This window comes from Trachypithecus francoisi, unplaced genomic scaffold (assembly GCF_009764315.1).
Source record: "Trachypithecus francoisi isolate TF-2019V2 unplaced genomic scaffold, Tfra_2.0 Lachesis_group2, whole genome shotgun sequence".
Lineage (NCBI taxonomy): Eukaryota > Metazoa > Chordata > Mammalia > Primates > Cercopithecidae > Trachypithecus > Trachypithecus francoisi.
The window spans coordinates 36,742,507-36,760,811 of NW_022681465.1; positions in this window are offsets into that span (position 1 = coordinate 36,742,507).

The window sequence follows — 18,305 nt, forward strand, 5'->3', positions numbered from 1 at the left end:
TCTTATCTATAGGAGCATAGAATTTAAAAACAAACAAAAGAAAAACAAAACAAAACAAAACCTCTTTCTACCTAAATTGATACATAGAAGCAGTTCTTAACTAAATTAAGAGAAAAATGTAATATAGTAGATTCATGCAAAACAGAAGACAAAATGCTGACTACAAAGTCCAGTATTGTATCTGTTTTCATGTAAAACTGATTACCCATTTTTCATTAATATATTTAAACCAAGCATGAAAGTACAGTATGGTATCCATCAGTAAAGTTTTCAATTGTTTTATTTGAGTTTATCTTCACTTTCAGATACATAACTATTCTGTTCTAATCATATTATGCTTTTTGTTTCTCCTTCATCCCTAATTTTTAAACCCTTAATTCTGTTTTAACATATCTATTGTTATTCCCTTGATTTCCTTAGTTGTTTAACATTTATTTCTCCTCTGTGTCTCACTAAGAAAAACAACACCCAAAGGTTAGTTTAAGAAATTATTACTAATGGCCACTGTGACCCAGTGACAGTTTTAGGCCATATCATTTAGATTTTCTGTGCCTCTTGTTTCTCGTTTTCTGAAACTTGTCATAATGACACTGACCTCCTGGCCCCCCAAGGAGGCTATGAAACTCATTACTGTTCACAAGACACAGAACTATTATTTTGGCTGAAGACACAAATGTTTCCCATCTATGACTTTGCAGTCTGTCATAGTTTTCCCTATATCTCACAATCTTTCTTTTTTTATGCTAAAAGAACAGAGTTACTCCTTGACATTTTTAAATGTATTATATCACTTTGAGATGAAGTTTTCTCCAAAACAAATAAATAAAACTAAAGATATAAGGTCTCTTATCCATGAAGGTTAGGGCCATGGCTGATAGAAAACAATTTTGTAAAGCACAGATTTTCAGACCCAGGATTTAATTTTGTCTTCCCTATATGACAACTGCTGTCTAAGGGTATTTTGATGCTATTATGATTGGAAGAAAGGGGATGAGGGATTATACTGAATGTTGGATATGAGCATCCCTGAAGGATTATAAGAGCTTTATTTTGAACAAGAGAAGATGATCTGTTTGGGAGTCTAAGGTGTGCAACCTTAGGTCTAACCTTGCCAGGTTCGCTGCATGTAAAGTGGATTGTTTCTTTCATTGTGTTCATGTTGGGAGATAGCTCTCTCTGCCTTATCCCCACTTTGTTTTCACTGCTATATTCCCAGAACCTATTAATAGAACAATAACTGGGAAATAATTGCTGACTGACTATGTGATTCTTATTCCATCTAACAGCTTGGGAAATATTGTACCACTACATGTTCATCATAATCTATGCTCACTCTAAAAACAAGGACAACCAAACAGAATTTGCTTGAGATGTCGCGTAGTGGCAATGAAATCTTTTATCTTTCTATAAATCAAAAACAGAAATTTTCTGAGAGAAATTACTGTCTAAAAATAAATTGTGGAATGAAGTATAGCACCAGAATTGTGTCTTATTTAGAAGAAGCAGGAGCACATCCATAATGCACATACTAGAGTTAATTTTTTTTCTTAGATAGCTTAGAGTGTTTAACAAATATTTGGGAAAATATTTTTTACCTAATTTATCAAGATTCAAATTGAATATCCCAGGAGCAATTAAATTGCTTAAGTCAAACCCTTTCATATTGAACATTTTCTTCTTGGAGTGTAAATAAAACTATCAAGTTAACGACTCTCATTTTGAGGGTAGGCAAAGAGGAGAAAAGGAAAAAGGGAATAACAATGACTCCTAACAACATGACAAAGATTAAACAAACAAAATTTATTCACATTTTGTGGCCCTAAATAATTAATGCTATATGATATATAAACATGAGAGGATTAGATTTAATTAGAAATGTACTTCTAATAAATATGTAACATAATTATATTACATAATTAACATTTTGAATTTAAATATCTCACTACTTATACACAATAGAGTGTATAAAGTTTCTGTTCTGTGCATTATTATTTCTGAATGCATTAGTTCCAGAGACTTCTCTATTACTATCAAACATTGCCTTATTGCCAGGATTAATTTTAATGACATCAATGGCAAAGACAAATTATTTAGCCACCGTATCCTCAGCAAATCTTTTTTATTTCATTTTGTTACAGAGAATGCTTCTCACCTTCTGGGTGTTTTCCTTCCAATTAAAGACGTCTAAGTCCAATAAATTTTAAAGATAATCTTACAGCTCTTCAAAAGCAGATGAGTAAAAGCAGATGAGAAAATATTTTCTAGATAGGATCTTTAAACAATTTAAATAAAAGAAACCCTTTCAACCAGCTAGTCATTTTAGACTAGTAAATAATTTTAGTGAAACTTTAGTAAAATCCAAAAAATACATTATTTCACTGGATCATTTGACAAGAACATGGCTTCAAGCCAGATGTCATCATGAGTTGACAAAATGTAATCCTATGCTTGTGCACTTGACTAAATTTTGTTGGAGCCACAAACTACATAACAATTTTGTTAAGGAAAACTAGCAGATGAATTAATGAAAGACCTCCAGATAAATATAAAATAAATACTTGCTGCCAAATGCATTATAAGAAAAGATTTTAAATCCTTCTTTGAAATTATAGCAATCAGTCTTATTTCTCTTTCAGGGATACTAAGGACTATGTTAACAATAACAGCCTTCATCAGGACACAAGAAACACAGTAATCCTGGAATTTATGTGTCGAAGATGTGGCACTATGAGATGAAAGAGGCTGAGCTTCTAAAGCACTGTTTTAAATAGAGCCACCCTCCTACCAGAAACATCTCTTTTGTACTTGACAGGCATTAAAAATTAACACTCACATTTGACCCGCTATCCAATCTGAGTTTTGTTTGCTGTGGCAACTACGATGACCTTAATCCATCTGGCTAAAGAAAAAGCTATCTCTGCCAACTCTAGACATGACAGAAACATTGATTACTTTACATTTGAAGTTTGAAATAATTTTAACATTAATGTGACTGGAGAGATTTGTAAAGCTTTTTAGTGTTCACACCTATGGGTTGCTTTTGATCTTCTAGTCATATGCTTTCAATGAAGCACCTTAAAACCAGGAGCAAGGATACTGTGGCTATTTTTAACTTGTACTAATTTATCCCTTTCGCAGGTTTCAAAGATTTTCAATTTTTCTCACCCTGGAATATCAAATTTCTATTAATGCAAAAGCACTATATACGTTTTCCTCTGGGCTGAATTGTGGCACTCAATTTATTGTCTATCAGATAATGCTATTATCAGGTAGGAGGGTCTAAGTTGCAACTGTGCTGCCAACCTACATAACTGTCCTACCTTTTAAAATACAATGTATCATAGAATGGATTTATATTGTGTATCAAACAATGAAAATGAGAAACATGTTTTTAAAATAACATTAATCTCTGTGGTGTAGGAAAATAGAAAAAACTGACAAATGAATAGCAATGAATAAATATGATGAAGAATCTGTTAAATCAGAATGAGTGAATTCAGTGGACCTACTGCTATGCCAAGCTATGAGCAGCCCCTTCCTGAACCAAGTATTTTAATGAAATATGTCATTTAATACTTACAACGCTATGACATAGGTACTATTATCATTAGTTACATTTTGCAGATAAAGAGAAATGTTTAGTGAAACAAAACTGCTTGTGCAAAATCCATGACAAGCTGTAAAGCTTCAACTCAGCACGGTGTTTTTCTCCAAGCCTGTGTGTTTAACTATTGCACTCAATATCCTCAGTATAGCTGGGTATTATAAAGTATCAGTCAATGTGGTTTTTTTGTTGTTTTTTTTTTAGTTTTTTCTCAGACTGTCTTTCATCTTGTGATTCTACCCTATTTTGTCAATGGATATAAGATCACCATTGCACCAAGTATTAGCAAAATTAGAGAATTAAACTGTTAAAGTCTTGATGTGAACACCACTTATAAAATATAAGCTAACCTACTGAAACCATCAGACATAGAAGCAACCTTCAGAATCATAGGTCGTAAGTTCTTAAATTTACAGATGAGAAAACCAAGGCCTAAAGAGCTAAAATAACTTGAAGAGTTATATAATTAGTAAATGGCACATCTGAATAGAAAACTCTTATTTCTTTTTTTAAAAATTTTGTTTTTATTATTTTTATTTGCTACCAATATTTTTATTGTAAGAAATAAAAAGGTATGACAAATACACAAACTGTTTTATCTTTTTGCTTCATTTAATTTAGCTTTCACATAAGTGAACGCATTGGACCATGATATTTCAACACTAATTTTGAAAAAAACAATGAATTTCATCATCTGACAATAAATACCTAAATTTGCATTGTAGAACCCAGCAAGACATCCAGTTTCTAAAGGATTATTGGTATGAAACCCTCTGAATTTTCTGACATGTTACCTTTGCCACTACAACAGAAACACCACTGCCCTTCTCCCTCTCCCGATAAGTCAGAGTAAGGGGCAGGTGAGAATGGCTGACTCCAGAAACCCTGGGTCATAAAGCATCCCTTACTTGAGCTACTTTTAAAAGTAGATTTTTAATCATAGGGTACTTAATGAAAGTTTTGGTGGTCCTTGAATGACATATTTTACATTACATTTTTACCTACTTTTCTATTCTCCTCCTCAGATGGGAAAGGTCTAGATAAACTGGCCTATATCCCATAGCCTTTCTCCACATTGGTTAAGAAGAGCTCAACACAGGGAAGACCAGAAGTAAATGACCTTTAAAAAGTGTAATAATAACTATTGCCAAAATAATCTTATTAATCATAGAAAATGGCTTCTATTCTGCTGCTCCTTGTTCTGTCACACAGCTGTTCCTGTGAAAACACTTGTTTATAGGTTCTGTGTAATTTTGACTCCGTGCATAATCTCTCCATTCTAATTTTAAAAGTTTAACTCAGGATAGATGTGCTAGTATACTAAGAAACATCTGTTAACATTATTTATTTTCTTTATTTAATCTTTTTTGTAGATTCACTTGTTTTAAAATATCCTTGGCTTATAATCTCTTTGCAAAGTTCTTAACAAATCATTTTAACAGCTAAAAATAAAAATTTAAAAATGAACTCCAGATAAATATGAGGTTTCAAAACTATGTGGAATCTCTGCCCATGTCCCTCTTTCCTCACAAAGAATTCCCTGCCTTCTGCGGTGGGGCAGACAACCAAGCCTTGGATGGACGGGGTGCATAAACAGGTGGGACTGAGTCAGGTTCAGTCAGTCCACACATGTCTACCTCCAGCTTGAGAAGCAGCCACATCTTCTCATTTTGCCAAGAATCACAAATAACACTCAGAAGCACAGGACTTAGAAGAATATCATAACCGTGAGGAGATGACTCCACTCTAAAACATGGCCAAAACTGTGGATCCAGGCAACAATACAGAAACTTGAAGAGAAGCAGTAACACAGAGGCCTCCACCTGAGACCAGCTGCCTTCCTCCAGCCAATGTTCGATTATCTCTAGCCCTTCAGATTTTTAGGCAGTCCATGGAAGAAGGCAGGAGAAAAGAAACCCTGTTTACTGAATTTAAAATGGAACTAATTTGGAAAACCCAAAATTGAGTGACATTATATTATCTGCCATTAGGCAGCACAGAAACTTAAAATAGAGATTCAGTTGAAATAAAAAAATATAGTTACAGTGTTTGCACATGAAACTACATAGCCCTAAGTGCCCCTACATAAAGGGGTATTGTTCACATGCTTGTGTTCACTGTTATGCACATTTTTGTTCATGATTTCATCCTCTTAAGACTCAGATGAATTCTCATAAGGAATTGTAGACAGGTAAAAAACACTTCAGAGAATGGCATGGGAAGAAAAGGGAAAGAGAAGGTGGTTAGCACTTAGTGAGCGCTTTAAAATGATTTACTAAACTTAGCAGGAATATGGTCGAGGGTCCCATATTATCATCCTCCTTTAACTTAGAAATCTTCACGAAGAAGAACACTGGGAAATCGACACTAGATCCACTACAACGTCTTCCTTTTTCTCTATAAATTAGCTATCCATAACATGTCTTATCTGAGACTTCACCACTTACATTCCCAGGGAATTCCCTGGAAGAATAACTACCGGGGTGTGTCAGAATTATTAGTACATGCTTGTCTGCAAAGGGAAACAAATCATTACAATATACGTGCATGCAATTTAGTGTCTCTACAAATCTATTTCAAAATAAAGGATAATTGATAGTTAACTATATTCTAGAAAGGAAGAAGGGTGATTCACCTTTTTTTTTTTTTTTTTTTTCAGTCAAAGTCTCGCTCTTGTCTCCCAAGCTGGAGTGCAATGGCACGATCTCGGCTCACTGCAACCTCCATCTCCCAGGTTCAAGTGATTCTCCTGCCTTAGCCTCCCAAGTTTCTGGAATTACAGGCACCTGCCACTATGCCCTGCTAATTTTTGTATTTTTAGTAGAGATGGGGTTTCATCATGTTGGCCAGGCTAGGCTCAAACTCCTGACCTCAGATGATCCGCCCACTTCAGCCTCCCAAAGTGCTGGGATTACAGGAGTGAGCCACTGTGCCTGGCCTTACCTCTTTCTTAATAAAAAGTCAGATTCACTTCTTACTCCTTGAAACTTTGGGATTTAATTATACTAATAAGAAGTGTAAACATTTTTAGCCTTCTCAGAGTTTGAGATTAGTATTAAAATTAGTTGTCAAATATTCATAGATTCATTGCAATTTTCTACACACTGTAAAGAATTTGTTAAACTAGAAAATTTACAAACGATTTTACTCTGTAATTGGTTTTCTATTTGTTAGATTCCTTTGTTAAAAAAAAAATTCTCAGGAAAATTTTCAAGTTACACTGTGAACAGAAAGTGTAAACTTCTATAGTTATTGTCATACCCACTTAGAAATAATCACTCTTTGTTTGTTGTTGTTTGTGTCTTTGAGATAGAGTCTCACTCTGTTGCCCAGGCTGGAGTGCAGGGACAGAATATTGGCTCACGGCAACCTTCACCTTCTGGGTTTGAGCAGTTCTCCTGCCTCAGCCTCCTAAGTAGCTGGGATTACAGGTGCCTGCCACCACAACCATCTAATTTTGGTATTTTGGGTAGAGATGAGGTTTCACCATGTTGGCCAGGTTGGTCCCAAACTCCTGGCCTCAAGTGATCTGCCCACCTCGGCCTCTCAAAGTCCTGAGATCACAGGCATGAGCCACTGCACCCAGGTGATAACCACTCTTTTATGAGAAGAAAATCAATATTATGCAAAATGGTTAAGAGAGGAAGGAAGACATCAAATCCAAGGAGAAGCTAGACAGTGCATGGCCTGGTATTATAAGTAATAGAGTGCAATCCCCAAGGAAGATCTAAGCCATCTTCTTAGAGCAATTCTGGGTGAATAAATAATAAGTGATTATGGTAGTAGAAAATGGCTGTGTTTTCTACTAATGAAATTAAGAAGTTGAAACTAAGCTACGTTATAAACTTGAAGAACTGTCTTTTATTAAGTGGATTAGCTCCATTAATGCTGTTAGCTGCATTAATCTTCCTTATCTAAACCAAGCATGTTTTAACAAATGAAAATATGACATGCTCTAGGTCAACTTTCATCTGCAGCAGCAGTAAGTTTTAAAAATATTAAAAAGAAAGAAGATATTTAATTACCTAATCACATTTCAGGGCTGAGAAGCAAATGCTTTTCTATAAAATCCCTGGTGAATGTAAGACTGATTATCTTGGTTTTGCAATATTTTTAAAGACTAATGTAATGGTAGGGGGAAAAAATGCTGATGACTCAAATGTCAACCTAAGGAATAAGTTTCTATAATCTAATCATTTATAGGAATAGAAAACTTATGTATTTCTTACTGTTTTAGGAGATAAAAAATTTGATAAATCTGTAAATGTATAGTTTAGCATATCCTCTCAATTATTGTATTATGAATTAAAATAAAAAGAAATATTAAAACAGTTTACATCTATAAGCCTAATAAGTAGTAGATAAAAGAAAATCTGTACAACAGATCACCGGGACTTTTTAATCCCATCTAACTGAAACTTTGTATCAGTTGGCCAACATCAGCTCATCTCCTCCTGCCCCTGACAACCACCATTCTACTCTCTACTTGTATGAGTTCAACTTTTTTTATTTTTTATTTTTTTAATGAAAAATAACAATTTTCAAAACCAAAGGTTATTGAGAAGAGGGGCATTGTTTTACATCTTTGTAAATCTCCTTAGCATCTGACTTAACAGAAAACAGCTGGGTTTGCAAAAAACAAAAAAAGAGAGAAAAAAACAGAAAATCTGTTAAAAGAAATGGTCATCTCAGGTTCAAGAGAGGAATCTGATCAATATGATAAAAATGATTTTCATTAAACATAGAAAACAAAACTCTGTTTACTTAACCTACTAAAAATTGACATCCCAAAAACTTACAAGAATCCAGCCTTAGATATGAAATCTTGGTAATATTTTCTTTAAAGTCTTACATAAGTTAAGAGTGCCAAGCACTTACTATCTCTCTTCAACATCACGGAAAATGTTCTATCAATTTTTTTTTTTAAAGTAAAAAGTACAATTCATGAGAATCAGAAAGGAAAAAAATGACATTTTTGTAGATAGTATGTTGTCTAGGTAGAAAACTTAAAGCATTTTACCAAAAAAATTATTAGAATTTATAAAAGATTTAAACAAGATGATAGATCCAAAACCAAATTACACAGCCTAGAGCCAAGCCACTATAAAGGAAAATGTTAGGTCATGGCTATTGTGTTAATTATTTATTGCTGGGTAACAAAGTACTCAAAACTCAGTGGCTTAAATAAACTGCATTTATTTTCTCACAGATACTGCAGGTTAAATCAAGTGTGATGGGGTCCTCTGGCTTGCTCTGGGTCTCACACAAGGGCTGCAATCAAGGTGTTGGCTGAGTTGCAGTCATCGAAAGGCTCACCTAGGAAACAATCTGCCTCCAAGCTTACTCAAGTGGTTATCGGCAGGATGGAGGTACTTGCTGACTGTTGGCTAGAGGTCTCCCTTGATTTCTTCCCTGTAAGCCTCTGATGGGCTTTATTGGAATGATGATGCCAGAGAGAGAGTGCAAGCAAGAGTAAGACATGTCACAGCCATTTCTTTGAAGATAAACGTCAACATTTATTCTTTATTTTAAAACTCTCCTGCTAAATGAGGAAAGAGAGAAGCTTTATTAATGTGATAAAGTATATATTCTGAAAAAAACACTGAGCATTATTCTTTTTTAAAATAACGTGTAATCTTAGAAGTGACGTCTCATCACTTTTGCCATAATCTATTGATTAGAAGCAAGTCCCTAGGTCCGGTGCTCACACTAGGGTAAGGAGACTGCACAATGGCATGAGTAGTACAATGGCAGGTACCGTTGCCAGCCATTTTCGAAGCAGCCAACCACAGCTATACAGAAAAAAATCATCCTTTGACTTTCCTAATTTTCCCTGGGGCACAGGAATGGGCTTATAATTAAAATTCTTGTAGGAAAATTATCTTCATTTTGCCAGGTTTTACCTGTGGTGGCCATGCATCCAGCTTTACCAGAGAAGGTTTGTCTTATACCTATTGCCCAGTATTCTATCTAATTAGTACTACCTTTCATTCTAAAGGAGCCCCAGGTTAGACAATAAGTTAAATGGTCACCCTAGATCTTAGACCTTAACTAGGTTCCTCACCTAAGTTAAGTTTATTAGATCATGGACAAAAGCGTATCAGCTGGATGTGGTGGCACATGCCTATAGTCCTAGCCACACAGGAGGCCGAGCCTGGAGGGCTACTTGAGTCCAAGAGTTCGAGGCTGCAGTAAGCTATGATCATGATGACAGAGTGAGACCCTTTCTCTAAAACAAACAAGCAAACAAAGGAAAAGTAAACAAACTGTGGATATCTCCCATAATACATGAGTGATACATTCCCACAAAGCCAGCAGGATCTACAAACAGGAGCGTGGTATTTGCACATATAATTGACACTTCTTCAGTGCCAATAGGCAGTTATCATACAAAGGGCAGAGTGACCTTTGGGTATCTAACATAAAATTTTGTCAAAGAAATATTAGCTCCTTAGGTTCCTGAAAATGAAAAATGACTACAGACTACAGACTACAGACCACAGGAGGTCTTTAAACCTCCTGTAACTACAGGGGGTTTAAATCCTGATGAGGAAATTTCCTAAAAAATGTTCCATAATACATATACCTCAATCCATTTTCTCAACAGAAATGAATACCTACAAGCCACTAAATATCTCCAATTCACTATGGTAGCACTGAGGAGAACAATAAGAAATAAAAGGCATGATTTCTGACTTGAATATGTTTCTGGTATCTTGTGTAAAGACAGGGCTTGAAGAAATAAAAACAAAATCATGAATTAAATGATCCATAGCAAAGAAGTCCTAGAGGATGTTAACAACTTAAGACATAAAAAACGTGTGAAAAGTTCACTAATAACTGGACTACTTCAGGATGGTTTTGCAGAAGCAAGATTTTATTAAGGTCTAAAAAATAGAACATACTTAAGTAAGACTAGAGAGGAGGAAGGCTTCAAATAAGGCTCTGATGCAGAGTACTGAGATGGAAAAGCCAAAGAACAGATTCCACAGCTAAGGAAAGTAGTTGTGATGAGACTGGGAAAGCAGATTACAGCCATAGTGTGAAGGGCTTCAAAGACAATGCAAGAGAGTAACAGGATCAAAGTGACAATTTTAGATTAACCTGACTAAACTATAACAGAATATATATATACACACACACACACACACACACACATATACATACAGAGAGAGAGAGAGATGGAGTCTCTCTTTGTAGCCAGGCTGGAGTGCAGTGGTGCAATCTTGGCTCACTGCAACTTCCGCCTCCCGGGTTCAAGCAATGCTCTGCCTAAGCCTCCCGAGGAGATGGGGCTACAAGTGTACGTCACCACGCCTAGCTAATTTTTGTATTTTTAGTGTAGACGGGGTTTCACCATGTTGGTCACAATGGTCTCGATCTCTTGACCTCTAGATCCATCCACCTTGACCTCCCAAAGTGCTAGGATTATAGGCGTGAGCCACCACGCCCAGCCAATTAATTACATTATTAATTATAAAAGATCAAAGGCAGAAAGACCAATCAATCAGTTTTGACATTAAAAAAAAAAAAGAGTGGTGTGGTGGCAGTGAGATTAGGAAAAAGAAAAAGACAAATGCAAACAATATATAAAAAGTATGAGTAACTAATTGGTCTTGGGGATTAAACAAGAATGAACTAAAGGCAACTTCAAGATCAAGCCTGGGTGACCAAAATCCAATGGTGGTGGAGTAAGTAATGTAAGTAATCAAATTGATACATGTGTAGGAAAGTAAATACGATTTCACATTCTTCTTATACTATACTGCCTTCTCAGTTTTTTCATTAACCTTGACAGAGATGTGAATCTGAAGAAATTTTACTTCTCTCATAAGAAAAAACTTGCTTCTGTAAAAAATAGATATATTCAACCATAAGATAAATAAGTGAGCAAATTTGGCTTATAATTTTTGTTCTAATTCAGGGTCAGGGAGATGACTAGAAGGACCTGTAGCAAAATGTAGAGCACAGGCACCATATTCAAGGGATATCTTATAACTCACTTCAAGTCAACTGTACTCAGAAGGAATTCATGCTGAATATGGTAAGATATTCTGATCTTTAAAGAGAAGGCAAAATAAAGATTTTCCAAGTATTATATGTCTCAGACTTATTTTCTTCCTAGTCCATCTGAAAGCCATAAATTTTACTTATTATCTCATTTATTCATTTAGTGTTTCTCTTTTATCAAGAGATATTTGCTCCTTTTATTCTTCATTAGACACATTCAAGGACAGTGAAATTAAATCTAGAGAGATACAGACTCGCAGAAAACAGAGAGTCATGACCCATATTTATGAAAGAGTAGCAAAGCAATTGACTTCTGACATTTAAAGAAACATACAAAGGACCATAATCTCCAGGTAAATACTTTCTTTGGTATAATCTTTAAGGTTAAGGCCAAAGAGTTTATATCATGCATGTAAAGTTTTGTGAGAAGGACTGATAGTTACTATAAAATGTATGCACGTATAACACTTTACATATTTTTTTAATTTGTCCTCTTTAAACAGTTACCAAAAAGCAAAACTTAAAAATGGCCAAAAAGTTCCAAAAAAATGAATATGTGTACAACAATTTGACCTCTCCATGCAACAGACAGCTCTATACATAAAAAATATTGACTGAGGGTGATCTATGGACTGATAGTTCAGTTTAGAGATACTAATATTTAGCAATGCTTTATGTTTGTTTTAGCTTGCTTGATGAACCTTAAGAGTCTTCCCAGTATACCTCTTGTCTATACATATACGAAATATTGGTTACTTATTTGGTTTGTTTCTTTCAGATTACATGAGTCAACAAGCTAATAGCAACAAGAAATGGATGTTTGCTAATGTCTATCGCCAAAAAACAAGGAAAGCTGAACACTCAGAAAGTTTTCTTCCCAGACTTGCTATGAAAAGAAACCTTTTTATCAGAAATTGTGATGATCTATGAAACAATTGGTTTCTAATATTGAATTAGATCAATCAAGCAACATATAATATAGACATGAATTGAGCCTTAAACATATTCATATCTAACATCACCTCTATCTTCAAGGAGCTTCCAGTTGAGTAGGAATAAATAAGACACACAAAAAAGAAAAGCAAATCATATATGATATGTTATTCACTTCAAAAATATTGAAGCTGTTAGATTGTTAATAAATGTTGCAAAGAATGTGGTGCCAAGGTATCCAGGAACAAGCCTGGATATTAGAGTCTGAGGACCTCAATTCTGCTCTTACTAATTTGGTGAACTTGCACAAATTAATTAAACAATTGATCGCGCCATTGCACTCCAGCCCGGTCAACAAGAGCAAAGCTCCGTCTTAAGAAAAAAAAACTACTTAAACGCTCATTTTTGCATCTGTAAATTAAATTTGATGACACCTAGCTCATAGTATTACTATAAAGACTAAATAAAATGTTTGTGAAAACACTTACCATAGTTTTCTTGCACATTACAAGAGTTAGATAAAAATTTTTTAAATGGAGGGAGAAAATGGGATTTTAATAATTTGTAAAAAGACACAGATTGTAGCTTCTAAAACTACCTAGGAGTCATAGGTCGTGTTTAAAAGTAAATATAAAAATAATACAAATGTAATATTAAAATATTTTAAAAATTAATAAAACTGCCAAGGAACAGGATGTCTACTCTGAACAATGTGAGCAAAATCTCCCAGTGAGGACCATGAAACAGCCCAGCGCTGGGTGGTAAGCAGCCTCCCTCACACACACACAGTTGTGCTGGGCCGAACATGGCGACTTCTCAGTTTCCCACAAGATCTTTTACAAAGGACATAGTTTACCCACAAGGATCAATGCCAGAACTCTCTTTATGCCATCCCACAGATAATTTCTGAAAGGAATCAACTTATGTTTAATGAATTAAACTTTTTGTTTTAAGACAATGAGGGATATTTATCTCTAGCTCATTTAACTGAACATAATGTCTTTAAGAATTGCTAAGATTTGGTTTCTGGGTTTTATGATCTTATATATTTTAACAGATTATTTATATACTTTACCATCCCTACTCTCTGATATTTAACACCGTGGTTCATCAGTGACCCCTTACATGTCAAGGGTATTCTTTTTATGATCTCTCTGTCTTTGATCTGCTCTTGTTCACTGGTTTTTCTCAAGTACCATAAAGAATTTCTCTTACATAGTAGGTACAGTGAATGGACCCATGACTATTACCTTTGGGGGCACACTTCTGCCAAGAATGCCTCCTCTTTTTCCTACATAGCTTAGCAATATTTTGTTTTATTAATTTGTCTTCTGAAATTCTATATCTCTATGGAATATTTTCAACTTAGAAAAGAGAATGGTATTTTTTTGTATGTCTTAAACCAAAAGCCTAGGGCTTCCATGAAAAATATTCAACATAGTCCTAGACTTTATAACTTGTATATAATAGAAATGGCATGTACTACTTAGGCAAACATTTAGTATTATATATTTTCTTTATGTTTATTTATAGCAGTTTATTTGACATAAGAGAATCCCCAAAAAGCAACAGCAACAATTCATTTAAATTACATTAATCCCGTATGTAGACAACAGGCTATCCCCTACATAGTATATTCTGTGTTTTTAAAAATATATCAATACACAGAACACATGAGACTGGGGAAAAGAAGAAAAAGTAACAAATACAAAACTAAAAATGTCAAATATCAAAATTATAATTTTCTATCAACAGATTTTCCACTATGAAAGTTTCTATATCCAGAAAGCCTAAATGTTATAAAATCATTATTATTCAACATTTTACCACTATTCTTATGACAAATATCCAGAATTTCACACTTTTTAAAATGTGTTTGCTATTGTTTTTTCTTTAGATAGAATACACAAATTAGACTGAGGCTAAAGTTTCCTCAGCAATTTACATTACTAAGGAAGTCTAAGAATCTAGAATAGAAGTTAAATAAACAAGGAAAATGATAGATTGGATGTAATCAACTTGTTGGGAATAATCCATTAATAGCTTGGGTTGTCTTTATCTTTTGGTCTCTTTCCTGAAAAATTTGCAAAGATTTAAATACTTTTACAATAATTGCTTATATAGAAAATCTATTTTAAATAATATGTTAGCTATTTTTTGCACAAGAACAGAGGACCTCATTCTGTCTCCTAGACAATGTTCATTTTTTGCAAACATATTTTTCAGCCAAGTCAGAATGTGAAACCAGAAGTGAAAGATAGTTTTACCTTTGGCCCCAGAGTTCCTATTTATTTACTTATTTATTGTACATATTTAAGGTATGCAATACCATGTTCTGATATATATAATGAAATGATTACTATAATCAAACAAATTAATATATTCATCATCTCACATAGTTACCCTTGTGTGTGTCAAGAGAACCCAAAATCTAGTCTTTTAGCAAAAATTCTGAATACAATGCAATATTATTAACAGTAGTCCTCATGTTGTAAATTATATCTAGTGAAATAAGCTAGACAGAAAAAATATTGCATGATCCTACTTATTATTTGGAATCTAAACTAAAAACCAGTATTATTTTTACAGTAAAAATTAAATAATTTTTGATGATGTGAAAAAGTCTCTTTTATCATGGTGAGAACATTCTTAAAGAGTTGTGGCCGGGCGCGGTGGCTCAAGCCTGTAATCCCAGCACTTTGGGAGGCCGAGACGGGCGGATCACGAAGTCAGGAGATCGAGACCATCCTGGCTAATACGGTGAAACCCCGTCTCTATTAAAAACTACAAAAAACTAGCCGGGTGACGAGGAGGGCGCCTGTAGTCCCAGCTACTCGGGAGGCTGAGGCTGGAGAATGGCGTAAACCCAGGAGGCGGAGCTTGCAGTGAGCTGAGGTCCAGCCACTGCACTCCAGCCTGGGCGACAGAGCCAGACTCTGTCTCAAAAAAAAAAAAAAAAAAAAAAACGAGTTGTAACATTGCAGTTAAAATGTCATGACATATTTGTTATATTGAAATACCATGTTCATTCTTTATTAAAAGTTTGTCTTAATTTTTATGTGTTATTTTATTTCTAGGGTTTGACATTCAATATCTATTTGTAGTTTTGCCAGGCACTTTTATAAACAATATTATCTTTTTAAATGTTTTCAAAAATAAAAATCAGAGTCCCTTTCATTGGGACTTCACTAATTTCACACTTGTCATAATGTTAAACAAGGACTACCCAGTGAATGGCATTATTATTTGCAGAATAAATTAACACTGCAAACCACATGTTGTTTAATTAGTAAAACAGTCTGAATAAACGTTTAATAGCACAAACTCTCTTCATTCCTGAATGTATGCTGAATCTATACATCTTCATGTTTTTGGTGGTGGTAGTTGCTGAAGATATAGATGTGAACAAAACAGACCAAAGGTCCTGCCCTCAAGGGCATGACATTCTAGCGCAATAGTGTTTATCACAATAGTGAAAGCAGTATTGAGTGCCATTGATCTCTTTGAGACTAGTTGGTTTCCAAAGAAGCTGATGTTTCTTAAGTTATGCCTTTCCTCCCAAAAGACAATCCAAAATATATTACTTTCTTAGTGTCTATATTGTACTACTCATTTGCGTGCATTATTTAAAGGCTGCTGTTACCTTACAACAATCGTGCAAAGTAATCACTACTATTTTAAACTTATACATGAGTAAACTAGGCTTCACAAAGGTTACATAACTTGTCTGGGTTGTAGATTCAGGTTCCCAAGTTCCACCTTATTTTTATTTATAAGTGTATTTACATTTTAGGTTCACTTCACTAATTTCTAGAAGAATTTTCACTATGGATTTGTGAATTTTTTCTTTGTTGAATATTTATTCTTTTATTTATTCAGATGGCAATTTATTGAATAAACCTGAAACAAATTTATGCACTGGATTCTAGAAATATAAAAATTCATAAGACATAGTTTCTGCCCTTACAGGTCTTAGAATCTAGTACAAAGAGAGGGATGGTGTGTGTGGGTATGTGTGCATAAAAGTGTCACAGGTGCTAAAATAGAATTATATGCAGAAAACAGTCTAGTCATAGAGGGGATGAACACCCATTCTGATGGGGAGGTCAGACTTCAGATGATTGTGTAGAGTCTCAAAAAATGTGAGTTGGAGAATAAAAATCAAAGCAGCAACAAGTTCAATGATATGAGGGAATTAAAGAACATGGTACGTTGGGAAAATGAAATCATTGGGTAGATTTGGTATATGGACTATAGTGGTTTCAAAAGTGAGTGGGTAACGAAAGGTTTTTTTATGCTGTGGCAAATAATTAGGCCTCTCTCCAGTAGTCTTTGAAGTATCTTAAGCAAAGAAGCAACACAATATAATTTTTGTTTTAGAATGATCATTCTGTGGAAATGTGAAGAATGGATACTGGAATCCTAAAAGCAGAGAGACCAATTTGAAGAGTATTTAACTGGTACAGGAAGAAATGAAAAGAGCTGAAACTAAATGAGTACCAACAGCATTAAAGGAGAGAGGAAAGATAAGAAATGTTAATGAGGCAGCATTGCTAGTTGCTGATCACCAAGCATATTTTAGGATTGAGAAAAACAGAGGGGTTGGGAATGATTCCAGTCTACTAGATTACTATGAAATCTTTCAGCAGAGGTTCATGTGTATAAGGAATGTGGGAGATAGGTCAGGCTTAAACAGTTTGGATAGATTGATTTTAAGAATTCTGTCAGATACTCAGCTAGCAGATACTCCATCCAGTAGGCAGTTGGAATATGAGTCTGAAGCTCAGAAGAAAGGTCGAATACTTTAAGTCCTTGCCCAGACTGAGCTTGAGCTGATGTTTCCTAAATATGGTCAGGACTTTTGAAATCTTATGCTCGACAACTGCTTGTACAAAAATAATCCTCTAAACTTACAAGGAATTTGATAAGCTCACCTTCCTCTCAGGGATGATAGGCTTGGTCTAGTTGATTTGGAAAAGACATTGTGTTCAGTAAACCAACCTTAAAATACAATTAGAGTTAATCTCAGCTCTACCATTAATTTTCAATGTGACCTTAGGTGCTTATTTAACCTTCCTGTGTTTTAGTGTCCCAGCTGCAAAATGCAAATACTTCAATACATGCTAACACACCATGTCAAAGGAAAAAAAACTAATATAAACTTTACTAAAGTGCTTAGTAATTAGAAAATCTTATAAAAATGCTAATGTATTTCCCCATATTTTTACTGTGCTGGTAATAGTTTTTAGAAAGGAAAGCGGTGATAGGCACAAAGTACTACTCTACCACTGGTTGCAAAGTGAAAGAAAAAAATGGAATAAAATGCACATATAACTCCCCCTAATACATTATCTATGTATTATCTGGCACTTTTCACTAGTGACTAAAATAATGCATATGAATCACTATGAGCTACTATGATTGAACTGTAAAGTCATCAGCTGCTATTCTATCTTGTGAAAAATTACAGTCCTGGCCAGGAGTGGTGGCTCATGCCTGTAATCCCTCAGCACTTTGGGAGGTTGAGGCAGGAGGATCACCTGAGGTCAGGAGTTCCTGACCAGCCTGGCCAACATGGCAAAACCCCATCTCTGCTAAAAATACAAAAGTTAGCAGGGCATAGTGTTGTGCTCGTGTAGTCCTAGCTACTCAGGAGGCTGAAGCAGGAGAATTGCTTGAATCTGGGATGCAGAAGTTGTAGTGAGCCCAGATCACATCACTGCACTCTAGCCTGGGCCTGGGCAACAGGAGACTCCAT